We start from the raw sequence: 16,138 nt of genomic DNA on the forward strand, positions 1-16,138 counted from the left end.
GTGTTAATCCCTCTGTCCACATATATAAAATTAGAATATTCTTTCAGTACCACTCCTGAGGCATAATAAGTGATACCCTACATGTCTTCTGACCCCAGAGCAGAAAACATGGGCAGAGAATTAGTGGTACATTGAGGTGCTATCACAATTAGGTTTATTTAATGGAGAGTTTATATGAAAAAAGCTAAACAAAAACCTTAAGATATTTAATTCTGTAATTGCAGTCTTGTATCTTGACTTCTAAGGTGACATTACTGTCTTCTCCAAATGTAACTTATATATTTACATCAGAAAAGTGGGTTTTCTATATGTTTTTTTTTATATGTCCCTAAGATGCATCTACGTTTCTATTCCTGTAGCAGTAATCCACATCATCGCTATATGAAACAATTTTTTACAGTTCCATTATTTTATGGGCCTGCTATGATATTTTCAATTACTACTAGACAATTACCTGTCATAATTGGTAGCCATAGGGTGAACTGTTCTTTGATGCATGTGGTACAATATAAGGACTTTTAAATTATTTTCCTTCCACAGTTAATGAATAAATTACTGGAGAGTGATCTTTGAATAACAGCATTGCATTACAAAAAAAAAAAAAAACAAACCTCTGTTCTTGCTTTGTTCTTATAAAAACAGAGCGGGAAATGATCAAGAATGAACTTTTAGCCTTTCAGCAATTAGATCACAATTTCCTTTTTGGTTAATCACAGTGACTGCTGCAAGCAACCACTCACAACTCTCACTGTTTTTAGAGTACCTTAAAGTGAAATGATCTATGAATGACTGAACTTAGAATTGCAGCAAACTGGAAAAATCCTCATCTTTCTAGCCCCCATGGCCTCTCAAAAAGCACTGGGGCATGGGAATGATTTTTTAAATGTGTCAACTTGGCTAGGTTACTGCCCCAAGTTACGCAGTCAAATATGAATCTAGATTGTGTTGTAAACGTATTTTGAAGATACGTTTATAGTTCATAATCAATTGACTTCAAGTAAGGGAGACTATCCGAGCTAATCTGAATGAATGTGAATCCATTGGTTGAAGAACCTTAAAAACAGAAATGATGCTTGGGCTGTGAGTTTCAGCCTGCCCTGCAAAATTTCAGACTTGACTAACTATCCTCACAATTTTGTAAGACAATTCTTTGCAATAAATCCTTATATTCCTCCTGTTGGTTCTGCTTCTCCATTTGAACACTTACTGATGTAAGCATGTATGCAAATATCAATCGAAGCAGAGCTATATGTTCAGGTATCTTTAAATTCCTTAGAGAGTCTACAAACTCAACACAAGGTGTGACCCTGAGTTGGAGAGCAAAATGATGATTCTAAAACATTAAATCAGTCTGAATCAGAAAGTTGCTATTCTAGATATGGTATTACCTATTATTCTAAATTAACTCACACATATACTATTTACAGGTATTATCTGGAATATCTTCTTAAGTAAAAATGCATAAATGTATTTGCCTATCTATTTCTAGTTCATCTATCATATGTCTATATTTAAAGACTTTCAGTATTCATTTGTGCAAGAATATAAAAAGAATTACTGCTATTATTGTGTATTGATCAATCTTAAAACACCATGTCTGGTTAAATTAATAAAAAATATATAAATGTGTAAATATAAATATAAACATATATATATATATATAATTAATAAAATTCTTTATCTATTATTACTATTCTAAATTTCTGATTAAAATAAAATGTTTTCTTCTTTCAGTATTGCCTACTATTTGTGGCAAAGTAACCACAGCTCAATATTTCATTGAAAGTTATCCACTACTCTTATTTATAAGGTAGATGATTGATGTGGATTTAAATAGTCAATGACTACTTCTATTTTATATTTTATTATTGCATGTGAATTATATGTAATTGTTATTAATATACAGGAAAACAATCTCTCAAAATCATACATTTGGATCAACCTATCATGGATTGAAACATGTACATAAAAATCCATGCATAAAATATCATTATCCTAAAAGAATTTGGTATAAATTTATTTTGATTCTACATGTGAATTTACTCAGTTTTCTCTCACCCTGAGATACCTCAACCTACCATTAACTCCACCTGGAGCATGTGCTATTGATCCCAAATTGAAGTACATGCTACTCAATTGTTACTGTTTTGGTCATCATGCAAAGATATTTATATGCATTATCAATGCATTATCACCACATGATAAATATTATTATTTTAATTTTGCAATTAAACATGTAGATTCAGAGCAATGAAATGACTTGATTAAGATCACATAGCTGACAGATTGACAGCTAACAGCTGGCATTGGAAACTTTGTCTGAATCCAATGTTCATATGAAAAGTTACAAGACACACAACTATGCAAGTTCATTTATATTATAGGATCTAATAAAGTTTGAATGATATCAAAATCATAATGTGCTGATTAAAATTTAAAACAAAAGGATACACATTTTATTACTTCATTTATATAAAATTATAGAAAATACAGCTATAATTTCAGGAAACTGATCAATGGTTTCTGCAGAAGAGGGATATGGGAGAATGGGATGAATGGTGCAGGTATAAAAACGCTTACAGTTTTGTGGTAATTGCTCCAAATGAGATGATGTAGTGCCTTGGTTCAAATCTCAGTGTTGTCACTTCATAAGTGTATGATTTGGGGTGAGTTATTTAACTCTCTATGCTTCTTTCCATAGCATGCAGATAATAATAGTTGCTAACTCAGTATTGTCTAGAGGATTAACTAGGTTTCTTTTTGTAGGTCTTAGAACAGTACTCAGTACAAGTAAGGGCTCTATGCTATCTATGATTTAGGGGAAGAGAAGACCGTAGAGCCAAAGTCTCCATGTGTACATTGGGATGTTGTAGAGACACTGGAGTTATCACAATAAGTCTAAAAATTCATATGAAAACTAAACAATAGCTAAAGCCTAAAAAGTATGACTGAAGTTATTCAAATATGGAGTATACAATTTTTTTGACATTAAAACATTTCAATGAAATACCAAGAGAGCAAAAAAAGTAAGAATGGAATAAACTAGCACTGACTTCTTTTTGTTGTTGTTGTTATTACTTAAGATATAATAAAGAAGATTACCCAATTTTTGCTTATGGCCATATCCTGAATTATAGGCTTTATAACTCCAAATAAAGTTCTTCTAGGTACTTAATTAGGACTTAGTATCTAAATAACAAAATAACTTTCCAAATAAATAGAGGAAGGAAGCCCTACACTTACAGTATTAAAGACCCAGCTAATCATTCTTGTTCTAAAGCAGTAACTACTTCAAGCATCAATTAAGCTTAGTAAGTGTATGGAGAACTCCAGTCTCATGAGTTGCTTTCTGTGCTTTCCAAAAATATCTCTTGGGAGGTAACACAAAGTGCATATCCTCACAAGAGTAATTCTATTAAATTAGTTGCTTTATAAAACATTACAGATTTAATTGTTAACATAACAATTTACCAAACTGTAGTTATCTGGCATGGGTTTGCTGAGCAACTAGCATGGATTGCTAGTTCTCTCTGCTGTCTCTGAGACTGATAATAAATCATTTACAGCCTTTTGGCATTGTTTCCTTACCTATGAAATTATGTTTGCTGCTTAAATAGTGGTAATGCACACAAAGATTTTTACAAACTGAGTCCTTCCCATTCTCTCTTCAACCTTTTCTTCCTAAAGCAATTATCAGGGAAGGTCTAATGGAGTAGGCCAGACTTGTGTTAAGACATTTGGGAGTTACTTGGTTTTGTTTTAGCTACCCAACTTAGGGCTTGAGTCAAATTTGCTTCGGTAGATTTATTTTTGTCAACTATTTCTTAGTTTTGTGCTAACTGTTGATTCTTCACATTATTCGTGGTTCTATTTAATTTTCACTGTTCCAATTCACTTTAGAATTTTCTACTTCTTTGTTTAAATAAATTTCATTGAAATGCGTCTGTGAGCACACATCTCCCCTCTTGGTTGCATCAAGTTGACTTCAAAGAAAACTGTCACAAGAGTTGTTTCTTTTTTCCCACTTCTGTATAAATACTGATTTCATATCCCTAGTTACCTTAGTTTACAGAAAATCTGTCTTTCATCTCAGCAGTCATGTGAGAAGAAAGTATATATATATATATATATATATATATATATATATACACACACACACACACATATATACATGTATATATATATATACATGTATATATATATATACACACACACACACATACATATATATATATGTATTCACATACACACACATACATAAAACACAACAGATAAGAAAAAAATAAAGCCTAGTGTTTTAATACCAATCATGTAGGAAAGAAGAAGGGGAGAAAAAGTGAATTCTAATCACTCTTTTTTAATTAATTAATTTATTTTGATTAGGTATATATGACAGCAGAATGCAATTTGATTCATTGTACACAATTGCGGCACAACTTTACATTTCTATGGTTATACACGATGTAGCATCACACTATATGTGCAGTCTTACATGTGTCTAGGGTAATGATGTCCATCTCATTCCACAATCTTTTCTGTCCCCGTATTCCATATTTTTAAAAACTTCTATATTTTATAGTTGAATTATCTCTCATACGTTGTGTTTCATTTTACAATATGTAATAACACTTTCAAAATTATATCTGAATCATGAGATTCATGGTAAACTTCCAGAATTCCGTCCTAAAATACTTCCATTGTGGGGTTTCCAAGCCACTACTCTCTTGTTCCTTTGCTGTTCCACTGCCCATGCTTCCTCAGCCTCTTTCTTATTCTTCCTCATCTTGACATTTAAATGTTGCATGCTCATTCCTTAGGCCAAGGAAGGCAGACAGACAGACATTTCTCAGTTGCTTATACTCATTCCCCAGAAGAGTCTACTTAATTCTCATAGAGGGTATTCAAAAGATTTTTGCACACACATCTTTTTGTATTACCTTTGCCCATGGTTTTAAATACATAGTGCGTAAAAGGTTCAGAAGGACTGCAGAACTCAGGGAGATATCAGGAGAAGGGGAGAAAGAACAGAAGACTTAAATTAACAATTGACATTACCAAGTACTGGGTTTTTTTGGTGGGGGGGTTACTGGGATTGAACTCAGGGGCACTCGACCACTGAGCCATATCCCCAGCCCTATTTTGTATTTAATTTAGAGAAAGGGTCTTACTGAGTTGCTTAGCATCTCACATTTGCTGAGGCTGGCTTTGACTCTCCTGCCACAGCCTCCTGAGCTGGTATTACAGATGTGTGCCACTGCAGCTGGCCCAAGTCCTTTTAAATAAAAATTTATGCTGTTGTAATTGAATGAAGTATTAGTTTCATGAAACAGGAATAATTTTTTTTCCTAAACAAACAATATTTGTATGCTGAAGTATTCCCAAATTGTCTCATCCTGTGATAGGTCAGAAAAAGAGATTGGTGGTGCTTTTGAAGTCAGAATGCTTCCCACAGTTGGACTGCTATTTACCTACAAAAATCCACATTAATGTATATTTCTATTTTGACCCCCACATTCCCGTCTTATTCTATTCCCTATGAAGTAGAAAGGGTAATCTTTTTAGAACAAGAGTTTTGATCAAGTCACTCTTCTGTTGGATGCAACAGATGCACTCTTCTGAGGGTTGCAAATTTTACTGATTTCATGTCAAATATATTTCTAATACTTATGAATTTTGTTCTAGAGAACATCCTAATATCATCACTGATCATTCTTTCATCTTCTTCAAGCATGCTAGCATCTTTACGTATTCCCTGAACATGCCAGCAAGCTTCATCACCAACCGCTTTCACTCTTGTGCACCTTGGGACACACACTTTTTTATTTCCTTCACATTTCTGCTCATGAGTCATTTTAAGAGAGACCAGAGTATAAATAGAAGACCAACTGAATTCTTCCTCCTTTATCCCTGCACATGGATGGATTACTCCACTTACCAACATATGCTAGGCATAAATTTATTTGAATTTTTTAAAATTGACTACCATCCTCTATAAGAACAAGAGCATGTTTTGCTTCATTCACTGTTGTAACCCTTAGAAAAGTGCAAAAGTTCTGGGGTTGGGGCTATAGCTCAGTTGGTAGAGTGCTTGGCTTGCATGTACAAGGCCCTAGGTTCAATCCCTTAGCACCACAAAAAAAAAAAGAGTAATTCAATAAATATTCATTGATTTAACAAAATAAATAAATCCAGACCTTCCATTTAGTTCAAACTTGGGCAAATTATGTAAACCCTCAATGTCCCAGTTTCTTTATTTGATCAGACAAGAAAGAAAGAAAATCTAACTTGCAGGATCTACTTAAGGTTAAGTGATATGACATGCTTTGGGGACATTTTAGCATACAATTAAGTTTTTAGAAATGATTTCTATTGCTATGACAATCTAAATAGAAACTATTTTGATTATAACAATTTTTAGCACCTTAATTTTTAATTAAAATTTGCTTGTAAAATAATTTTACCTCATAAATAACAATGAATTCAAGTATATGTTTTGGAAGATCAAATAAGTTAACAACTTTTGAATTTGTAATTGTGAATATTGTATGAGGATTTATAACTTTTCTTTCACTTATGTTTTTTCATGCAACAGGATATAAGGGAAAACAAGGTAATTAACCTACCTTTTGGCAAAATATTTTAAAGGAAACACAATGGTCTCTCTTATATCTCAATATTCCAGGTGTATGCAGCTTAGACTTCATAATAACCTGGACTCACTTAATGTATCATTCATGATTAGTTTTTTAAATTTATTTTTTGACTAATCATCAGAATGATCATACATTGCCAAGTGTTCTTGCAATAAAAGAAAATTATCTACTGCCTGGAAATGCTTCAGAATTCTGAAGTTTCTTAGCTGCTTCTTCTCTCTTCTCCCTCTCAACACTTAGTTATTCTGTAGCCATTTATCTCCAAGAAGCCAAAAAAGGAAAGGTCAGCCAGATTCAAGATTTCAGAGTGTCATTTCTTCAGCAAACATGCTCTATTCTTGATAGATTTTGAAATACTCTGCATCCATAAATGTTTCATTCAGAATCATAAGTTATAAGCTCTTCCAATCCTGAAAATAGCGACATGTTTTGGGATTGAATCAACAAAAATGATTCAAACTCAACTTTTCTGTGTCCCAAAGAGTGAAGGATTGCCTTTGCTGCGAAGGGGACTTAAATTTTGTGGGGACAATGGTCTTCCATTTTTTTCTCCTTAGAAGGCACATTATAAATTCAGAAGTACTACTTTGGATTATTTCTTTTAAATAAAACTAAAATTGGCAAATATTTGAATTTCTTCAGAGGACCAAAAATGACTCAAAAGAACCAAATTTAGCTTGTTGAATTTTTTTTCTTATTTTCTTTCCAGTAGTCTTCATTATGAGTCATTATTTGAATAGTTTCCTGGTTTGCTATTTATCAACATAAACAATCTATCTCTAAGAAACACCTTCCCTACTTTCAGGAATTGACTCAAGAAAGATTGCTTTTCCAAAGAAGACAATGATGAAATGATTTCTTCCTCCTTTATGGACTCACTTGTATGTGTATCAGGTTTTTTTGACTAATTTATAAAGTCCTTCCTTATTTTAGTTCCATAATGTTCACAACAGTTAGTTCTATATTAGGTTTTGACTTTTTAAAAAAAATGCTTTTAGTGAATAGATGATAAACATATTGACAAAAAATGTTCAGATGACTTATTTTAAAGTTATTTAAAAATTTCCTGAGGATTAGATGGTGATTATAATGACTATTATGTTCAATAGTATTTAATAAATTGTTTTCGAGCACATCTATTGAAACAAGAAGAAAAGGAGTGTAGGAAAATCATAGGATTATAACAACATGAAATTAAAGCCAATTTTCTCAAAACTCTTTGTCTGAAAATAATGAAAACACTAAACCAAATAAGATATATAGACCTAGGAACAATCCCTCTCTTACCAGTTAGCATTCATACCATTGTTTATGCATGCATTTATTTATTCATACTTTAGGTTAGACTTTTTGAAGCTCTAATAATAAGAACTTCCTATCTTGAGAAAAGCATTACAACTAAAAATCCTAAGGACACTGGCTGCTCTCATAATATCGTTTATGGTCTAGAGTTTCAGAATTCAATGTGATAACCACTACTCAGTGGTGGCTATTCAGGTCTTGAAATGCATTATGTCTTAATTGAGAGGTGTTGTAAGTGTAGGATGCACACTTGAAAACACCAGGTTTCCAAGACTTTGTATTTTAGAAGAATGTGAAAACTTCTCAATAATTTGTTATTAATGACATTTTGAAATGATAGTACATTGAACATATTGAATTATATAAAATATAGTCAAAGAAGACTAATTATTTTTAACTTTTATGTGGCTAGTAGAAAATTGCAAATCACTTATGTGGCTCACTTTAATGTTACACTTCTAATGAACATAGTAATCTAGGACAGAAATTGGCAAACTTCCTTTTTTTTTTTTTCATTTTTGGGGATTGAACCTAATGGCATTCTACCACTGGACTACATCCCCAGCACTTTTTTAAATCTTATTTTGAGACATGTTCTCACTAAATTACCCAGTGTAGACTTGAAATTGCAATCTTCCTGCCTCAACCTCCAGAGTAGCTGGGATTACAGGCATGAGCCATCATGCCTGGACAGCCCACTGATTGTTTTTATAAATAAAATATTTATTGGAAGATAGCCACTCGTCTGTTTACATGTTCATGCCTGGGTTTTTGCTATAATAGCAGAAGTGAAGAGTTGTAATAATGCATAGCCTAGAAGGCTTAAAATCTTCATTATCTGAGTTTTTGCAGAAAAAGTTTGAAGACCCTTACTCTAGACAGATGTTCTCATGATATCTCTGCTTCTCCTTGTATGCCTGTCTTGCCACTTCTTGCTATGAAATAAACAAAACACTTTACACTGTGAACTGTAGAAAAAAAAAACTGACTTGTTGACTTATCTAGTTACTATTGATCCTATGTGGTCAGACCATTTTTTTTCTGGCCATCCCACTTCATTCTCTAGATTAAATATTCAATTCAGTCCAATATGTGACTAGCACTGGGAAAAAAATCTAATATATATATTTTTTAACTTCATAGACTTCTGTGAGCAAATGGAGCAGGTTGCTGGGCCCAGCAGGTACTGTGACCCATGTGTCCAACACATTTAGTCTTATTCTACTTTCGTGGTAGAAAAGATAGGAAATAAAGGAAGACAGGAAGAGGAAAGGTTGATCAATGTGTACTAAGGTAGTTAGACAGTATGATCTGCAATTTCACAACAGAGTGACTATGGGTTGCAATGGTGCACTGCACATTTCAAAAATCTAGAAGAAACGATTTTGAATATTTCCACTAGAGTAAAGCATAAATGTTTGAGGAGAAAATGCCTAGCCTGATTTAAACATTAAGTTTTTATTCATGTACTTATATATTACAGGTTACCCCATTAATACGTAATGTTTTTATGCATCACTTAAAATAAATTTAATTTAAATTAAAAAATATAAAAGAGTCACAAACACAGATACAAATAACAGGAAAGAACAGACAGATTCTGGATTAAAAGACAGAGTCTTAAAGGGAAAGATTTGAGGGGAGGTTGACAGATAAGAAAGTACGGGAAATGATTTGGTTTTCTGGCTTTTTCCAACTTTGATCTTCATGAATTATAATGTTAGTATTTTATTTAAAATGAACTTTATTCCTAGAATACACTCATATTTGAGTACATGTATTAAAATATATACTGTAACATAAATTTTAAATGCCCTTTAGACTCTCCATTTAAAATTATTTTACTGATCTGGCTATTTCTTCAATAATTAAGAACTGACCAAATTGCTCATCCATTTGAATAGAATTATTGCCAAAAGGTAAATTGCTTTTATATCTTATGCTACAGAATTAAATAAATTAACTTGATGACTTTCATTGTAAGATTTACTTCAAATTTAGATGTAGGAATGTATAATTTCTTCTACCTGTAATATTTATTTTAGAAATAACAAGAGTGAAGGTTCAAGATTTTATAGTACAGATGGATATATATGAATACATTATTGTGGAATCAAAGTGAATTTCATTCCATTTCTGGAGATAGGACATATTGTTTTCTATTTTAATGAGTATATAACCTAAAACATGTTTTAATTTAATTTAAACATCTCTTGGTAATTTTATAGTTTCCCTAAGAAGAGCTCTTATCTTATCTTGGGTGTCAACAATGACTTTACTTAAAAGCCGCAACTCTAGACATGTAAAGCAAGATGTGACCCCTAAACGTAAAGATGAACTAAATTAAAAGTTAAATGACCCTGCATCAAAATTTTAATTAGTAGATTCTTTTTCTTGATGGGTAGGGTGGTGCAGGATTATAATTCCAGAAGCTCAGGAGGCTGAGACTGGAGGATCATAAGGTCAAAGCCAGCCTCAGCAACTAAGCGAGGCACTAAGTAACTTAGACCCTGTCTCAAAACAAAAAATAAAACAGGATGGGGATGTGGCTCAGTGGTTAGGTATCCCTGGGTTCAATCCCTGGTACCAGAAAAAAAAAAAAAATTAGATTCCCTTTTCTCAATAAGAAAGCTCATACTTTTATTTTAATGCAAAGGAATGGTGATCTAGGTAGTCCAGATTTAAAGTACTTGATAAGCTGGAAGCACATCTCCCCACCTCTCTGGTGCGCTCCACACAGGGCAGGTGGGGACCCATGCAACGGAGCCTCACCAGCTCCACATTGAGGGCAAGGCCCCCCAACAGTCTCACCAGTGGATGCTGCTGGGAGTTTTAGACGGAGTCTGTTGGTGAATGAGGCCAGAGGGAAGCCATGGCCCTGGAGCCTTGTGTACAGGGCAGTGAGTCGGAGGGGATGGGGGTTGGGAAACACATCAGGTGGGGCCTGGGCGTGGGGAAGCGGGCACTTGGCTTCTCCAGGGCCTCAGAAATCTTTAAAATGTAATTATTTCAAAAAAAAAAAAAAACCTTTAGTAAAGGTAAAACCATTAGTGGAAGCCTCTCTCTCAAACTTCACCAGAACTCGCATACTGGTGAGAGACCTTATGAATACAGTGACTGTAGCAAAGCTTTCCAACAGATCTCTCCTTTTTCGTCAGAGTTTACAATGGAAAGAAAAACCGTGAATGTGATAAGTCTGGGGAAAGTTTCAATAAAAAATATAACCCTTTTATACACTGGAAAATTCATAATGAAAAGGAAATGTTTAACAGGGGGAGGGCCTTGAGTTTATGCCCACCTCTCAGTATACATCACAGCATTCATATTGTCCAGAGAGTCTACTGGTGCAGAAAATGTGGGAAAGCCTTCACAGTTGGATGCCATTCCTCTTCGTTCATAAAAATTATTCAAAGTCGAAAGAAAATATCTAAATCCAATAAATGTGGGAGGGACTTCAAAAACAAGCCTTTGTTATATATAAAAGAATTCATATTAAAGAGAGAACCCATGAAAGCCTAAAGTCAGAGTCTGCCACAGAGAAACCACCATTTAGAGAATGCTTTTACATGCAGATAATGTGGGAAATCCTTTAGTAGGATTTCACCCCTTCTGCTTCATTGGAGAATTTACACTTCAGGGAAACCCTACAAATGTGATAAGGTGAAAAGGACTTTAGGTGACTTTGAACCATTATTCTGCATCTTAGGGTTCATAAAGGAGAGCAGTTGTATAGATGCAATAAACGTGAGAAAGTCTGTAATCAGCATTCATCCCTTATTCAACATCAGAAAGTTCATAAAAGGTGAAAGAAACTCTTTGAGTGTAAGAAATATAGAAAGATGTTTTCTGGAACTGTAAACCTTAAAATACATCAGAACATTCATTCTGAAAGAACCCTTTCAAGTGCAATAAATGTAGCAAAGTTTTTAGCCTCCAGTCGTGTCTTATTGAACATCAGAGAATTCATACTGATGATAGACCCTATGAATGTGATCAGTGTGGGAAGGCCTTCAGCCAGAGGGCACATCTTGCCCAGCATGAAAGAATTCTCACTGGAGAGAAGCCATCTACATACAAAACACGTGGGAAGGCCTTTAGTCAGTGCATATCCCTTATCCTACATGAAAGAAGTCTTGCCAAAGAGAAACCCTGTGAGTGTGGGAAGGCAGTGGCTCACACTTTATTCGACATCAGAAAAGTCATTCTTCAGAGAAACCCAATGTATATAGCGGGTATGGGAAGGCATATAGTAGGAGCTTGTCCCTGATTCAACAGCAGAATACATGTAGAAGAAAAGGTCTAATGTTGTTTTAAACCTATAAAAGGTAAGAGTAAGTTTATTGAAGAAGCAATCAGAAGCATGGAGAAAATGTACAGATGTTCATTAGGATGGGGTTGTGTCCTGATAAACTCATAAGTTGAAAATATCATAAATAACACACCTAACCTATAGAACATCATAGCTTAGCAACAGAGCACAATGTAAAGAATTGGTCACTCACCCTTGTGATTGCATGGTTGACTGAGAGCTGTGGCCCACTGCTGCCCAGCTCCATGAGGCTAACATGATGCCTATGGCTAGCCTAGGAAAAGATCATGATTTGAAGTACAGTTTCTACAAACAGATTTATTCCACCATTGTAAAGCCAGTTAAACCTTAGTGAATCAATAACTATCTGTATTGATCTAGAGCATAAATTTTTATATTATATAGGTATCATTTGATAATGTGTTCCTATTTGAAAGCCAAAGAGCAAAAGTCAACTGGTGTTTCTTGACCTCTGGATTTGAAATCAACTGAGGCAAGTTCATGAGATTAGATCAGTCTGAATGAAGGCTATTTTTCATTTGATATTTTCCTTCTAGAGTAGTTCACTGGCCACATATAACAAAATGGAGTTGTGAAGTCTGTTTTTATAGGTGAGGCTTTGAGCCTGATTAGAGTTCACATGAAGAAAGAGTTTGGATCTGTTCCTTTGAACCAGAACTATCATATATAAGGGACTTCCTGGCAAAATAGGATGGCACTCTCACCTGATGCCGAGTCTTTAGATGGATAAAGGTAGCACTCATAATGGTGTGCACCAGAAGTTGTCACCATACTGTCTTCATGGATATGAGAATATGGTGTGAAAATTTAACATAGCTATGACGGAAGCAGGAAATTCTGACAAAATAAGGAACTTTAGAGCAGGGAGAATAATATTTGTATTTGAAAATAAGTTGTCTATATTTATATGAATAAACATTGGTATTTTCATGTACTACTTGTATGCAATAAGTGACTCATGAAATGTGTTACACTTTGAATGTCTTGTGTCATCCCCCAAATCACATGCTGAAGCTCTAACCCTCGATGTGATGGTATTTGGAAATGGGGCATCTGGGATACATTTAGCATGAGATTGGGGTGAGGTCAACATGATGGGTCATTGCTCTCATGAGAAGAGAGACCAGAGAACTTACTCTGCACTATGTAAGAACACAGGAATGCATGTCTGAAAACCAAGAAAAGAACCCTCACTGGAACTTGACCAGGATGATATCAGGATCTCAGACTTCCAGTCTTCAGGACTGAGAGAAGTTAATTTCTATTGTTTAAGTCACCCAGTCTATGGCATTTTGTTATGTCAGCCCAAGTAGACTAAGACATTGGGGAACCTCTAGGTGTCTATCCTGAGCTCCTTTCATTTAAGCTGTTTGCCATACATAATAGCTAAAATCCCCTATTTGCAGAGTGTGTAAAATATGTAAGAAATAAAATTAGAGTTCTGTTTTATAGATAAAATTTTTTAAAAAACAGTTTATTAACTACTGTGTTAATAACATGACCTGTTCAATTGTCCCCAGGGAGCTATGTATGACTGTTTTCAAAATTGTTCCTTTCTGGAAGTCACCCTCCTCCCAGCGCATGGCTCTGGGACAGAATACATTGTACTGCAGGGATGTGTAACTCTTTTGAATATCATGCTCAGTTTCAATGCTGGAGGTGGGTGAGGCTGACCAACTTATCACCTGTTTAATTATGAAACTGTTTCATAGACAAATTATTATATAAATTCTACATATGGTCCATTTTGCATGCTAAAATTCTGAGGTTTAAAATGAAAATGTCAAATTGCTTTTCTCCTGTGGTATCTATATATCCATTGGGAACCCAAAGTGGAAAGAAGTGGTTGGATTAAGGCAGGATTCAGTCATCCCTAGGTTTGCCAAGTATCATTATGATGCTGCCTCAGCTGTTCTAGGATTGAGAGACAGAGATTAATCTATTTAGAAAATATAATCTCTCTTATTCAAAACCTACAACTATGGGTTATTTATTATGCAAACTATGATACTATCTCTTAATTCCTTGTACCTGTAAGTCTAATGAATTATCACACCAACTGTACATTTATTCTTTATTGAACTCAGCTCTGTTGCATTATGGAAACAATTTCAAGTTTCAAATAAACTTATGATTGTCATATTTGATAACCAGTTTTCAGCACCATTTGATTTTCATGCATTGTTTTGACTACTATGGTCCATCCTTGACTCCAACAATTTTTGTCACTCTTAGTTTCTCAGAGAATACTCTCATCTGAGTGTTTTTTTTCCTCACTTTTTGACCCTTAATGTTCAGTTTCTATTGCCAAAGGCTTCTCTCTACCTGCTGAAAGTTCACAAATTTGATAATACCATTTATCTATGCTTTCTGCTTCCTTCAATGTGCTGATACCTCTCAAGTCAATATTTTCAGTCTTAAGCTGAATGCATACTTACCTCTAATTGCTTCTTTAACATAATTCAGGTTACTCAAATGCTGAGCTACCAATTTGAATTTTCACGGTTTCCTATTGTCAGCACATCCAAGGTCTATTCCTATCCTTCTATTCTTTAACAAACTTAATGGCATTACCATCCACTGTCAAACTAATCAAGCAGTCTCCCACTGAGCAACATCCCCAGCCCTGCCATCATCAGACTAAAAACTCACAGAGCTACTAATCTTTTATATTTTTCAGTTCACACCTTGCCAGTCATCAGTTTCTGTCAATTATGGTTCATGAGCCTTTCTCCCATCTGCACGTCTCAATTCAACACAATCACTCTTTTTAAAAATACCTTTTCAGAATTTTCTAAGAATTTCCTTTCTTCTCTGTTACTAGTCTTCTTCCATTCTAGTCTAAACATCACAGTGCTACCATAGTAATCTTACTAAAAACAAAATCTGCTTAAAATCCTCGGTTAGCTCTTTGATTACAAGATGAAATTAAAACTCTCTAATATGCCATATAAAGCCCTTCACAATCTGGTCCTGATTTACTGAGTTAGTTCAATCTCATCCTCATCACTCACTCTGATCCTTAGAACCATTTGCCTTTAGTTCCAACTACTCTACACTTTCCTCTCAATCCTCAAACACCAGCTGTTTTAAAACACCATGCCTTTTTCTATTTTATTTACTTGATTATGATACTCTACTGCCAGTTGCTTTTCTTAGGAAACATCTATTTGCCTTCAGATATTCTAACACTATTATTCCCTTTCGTGCTTTTGCCAAACCTTTACCTTTTTTGTTAATAAATCCATTGAACATAAAATATAAATTTGACTTTGAAATTTTTGACTCAGCAGGCAGTACCTTATTTATTCCACCTAGACTAAATAATATTAGTGAAAAACTCTGATATTTTAAATGACCTTTAGTAGTTCTTCAAATGTCTATTTTGTTCATAATAGTGAAAAGAATATGTGACTGCAATTGTACATTTCTCCAGATACCATTTATAAGAAATGGAGGGAAGAGACAAGATATTTTCTTTTTTTTTGTTTTGTTTTGTTTTGTTTATTACATGTCTTCGAGTATCTTAACTCCTTGTTCACACATAATCTTTTCAGGGAATGAAATAGCTGTACTTTATTCCTCTCTGGTCTCCCCTGGAGAGTGAGCTCCTCTAAGATACAGACTATCCATCCTGGGACCTCTGACTAATAAAGGAAATGCTCAGATCAGATCACAAATAAGATAACTTGATGATTATCAAAAAAAAAAAAAAACTTTTTAGAGAAAAACTAAGGAATGCTCAAGTATGATCTTCCTTTTAGTATCACAAAACCTCTCCTGCCATGATGCTCAAGGGCATCTCTGCCCCACTATAAACAATTGTCCATACCACATTTGGTGTTCATTGTTT

General features: G+C 34.2%; 1 protein-coding gene and 1 pseudogene across 1 annotated transcript in view; one reads left to right on the forward strand and one right to left on the reverse strand.

Moving 5' to 3' along the window:
* The window catches only part of Olfm3 (olfactomedin 3), a 200,889-nt gene that overhangs the window by 141,929 nt on the left and 42,822 nt on the right, over nucleotides 1-16,138 (reverse strand). The gene's annotated exons all lie outside the window — the stretch shown is intronic.
* Nucleotides 10,828-12,269, forward strand: LOC143403404 (uncharacterized; annotated as a pseudogene).

The sequence above is a fragment of the Callospermophilus lateralis genome, chromosome 7 (genome assembly GCF_048772815.1).
Source record: "Callospermophilus lateralis isolate mCalLat2 chromosome 7, mCalLat2.hap1, whole genome shotgun sequence".
Lineage (NCBI taxonomy): Eukaryota > Metazoa > Chordata > Mammalia > Rodentia > Sciuridae > Callospermophilus > Callospermophilus lateralis.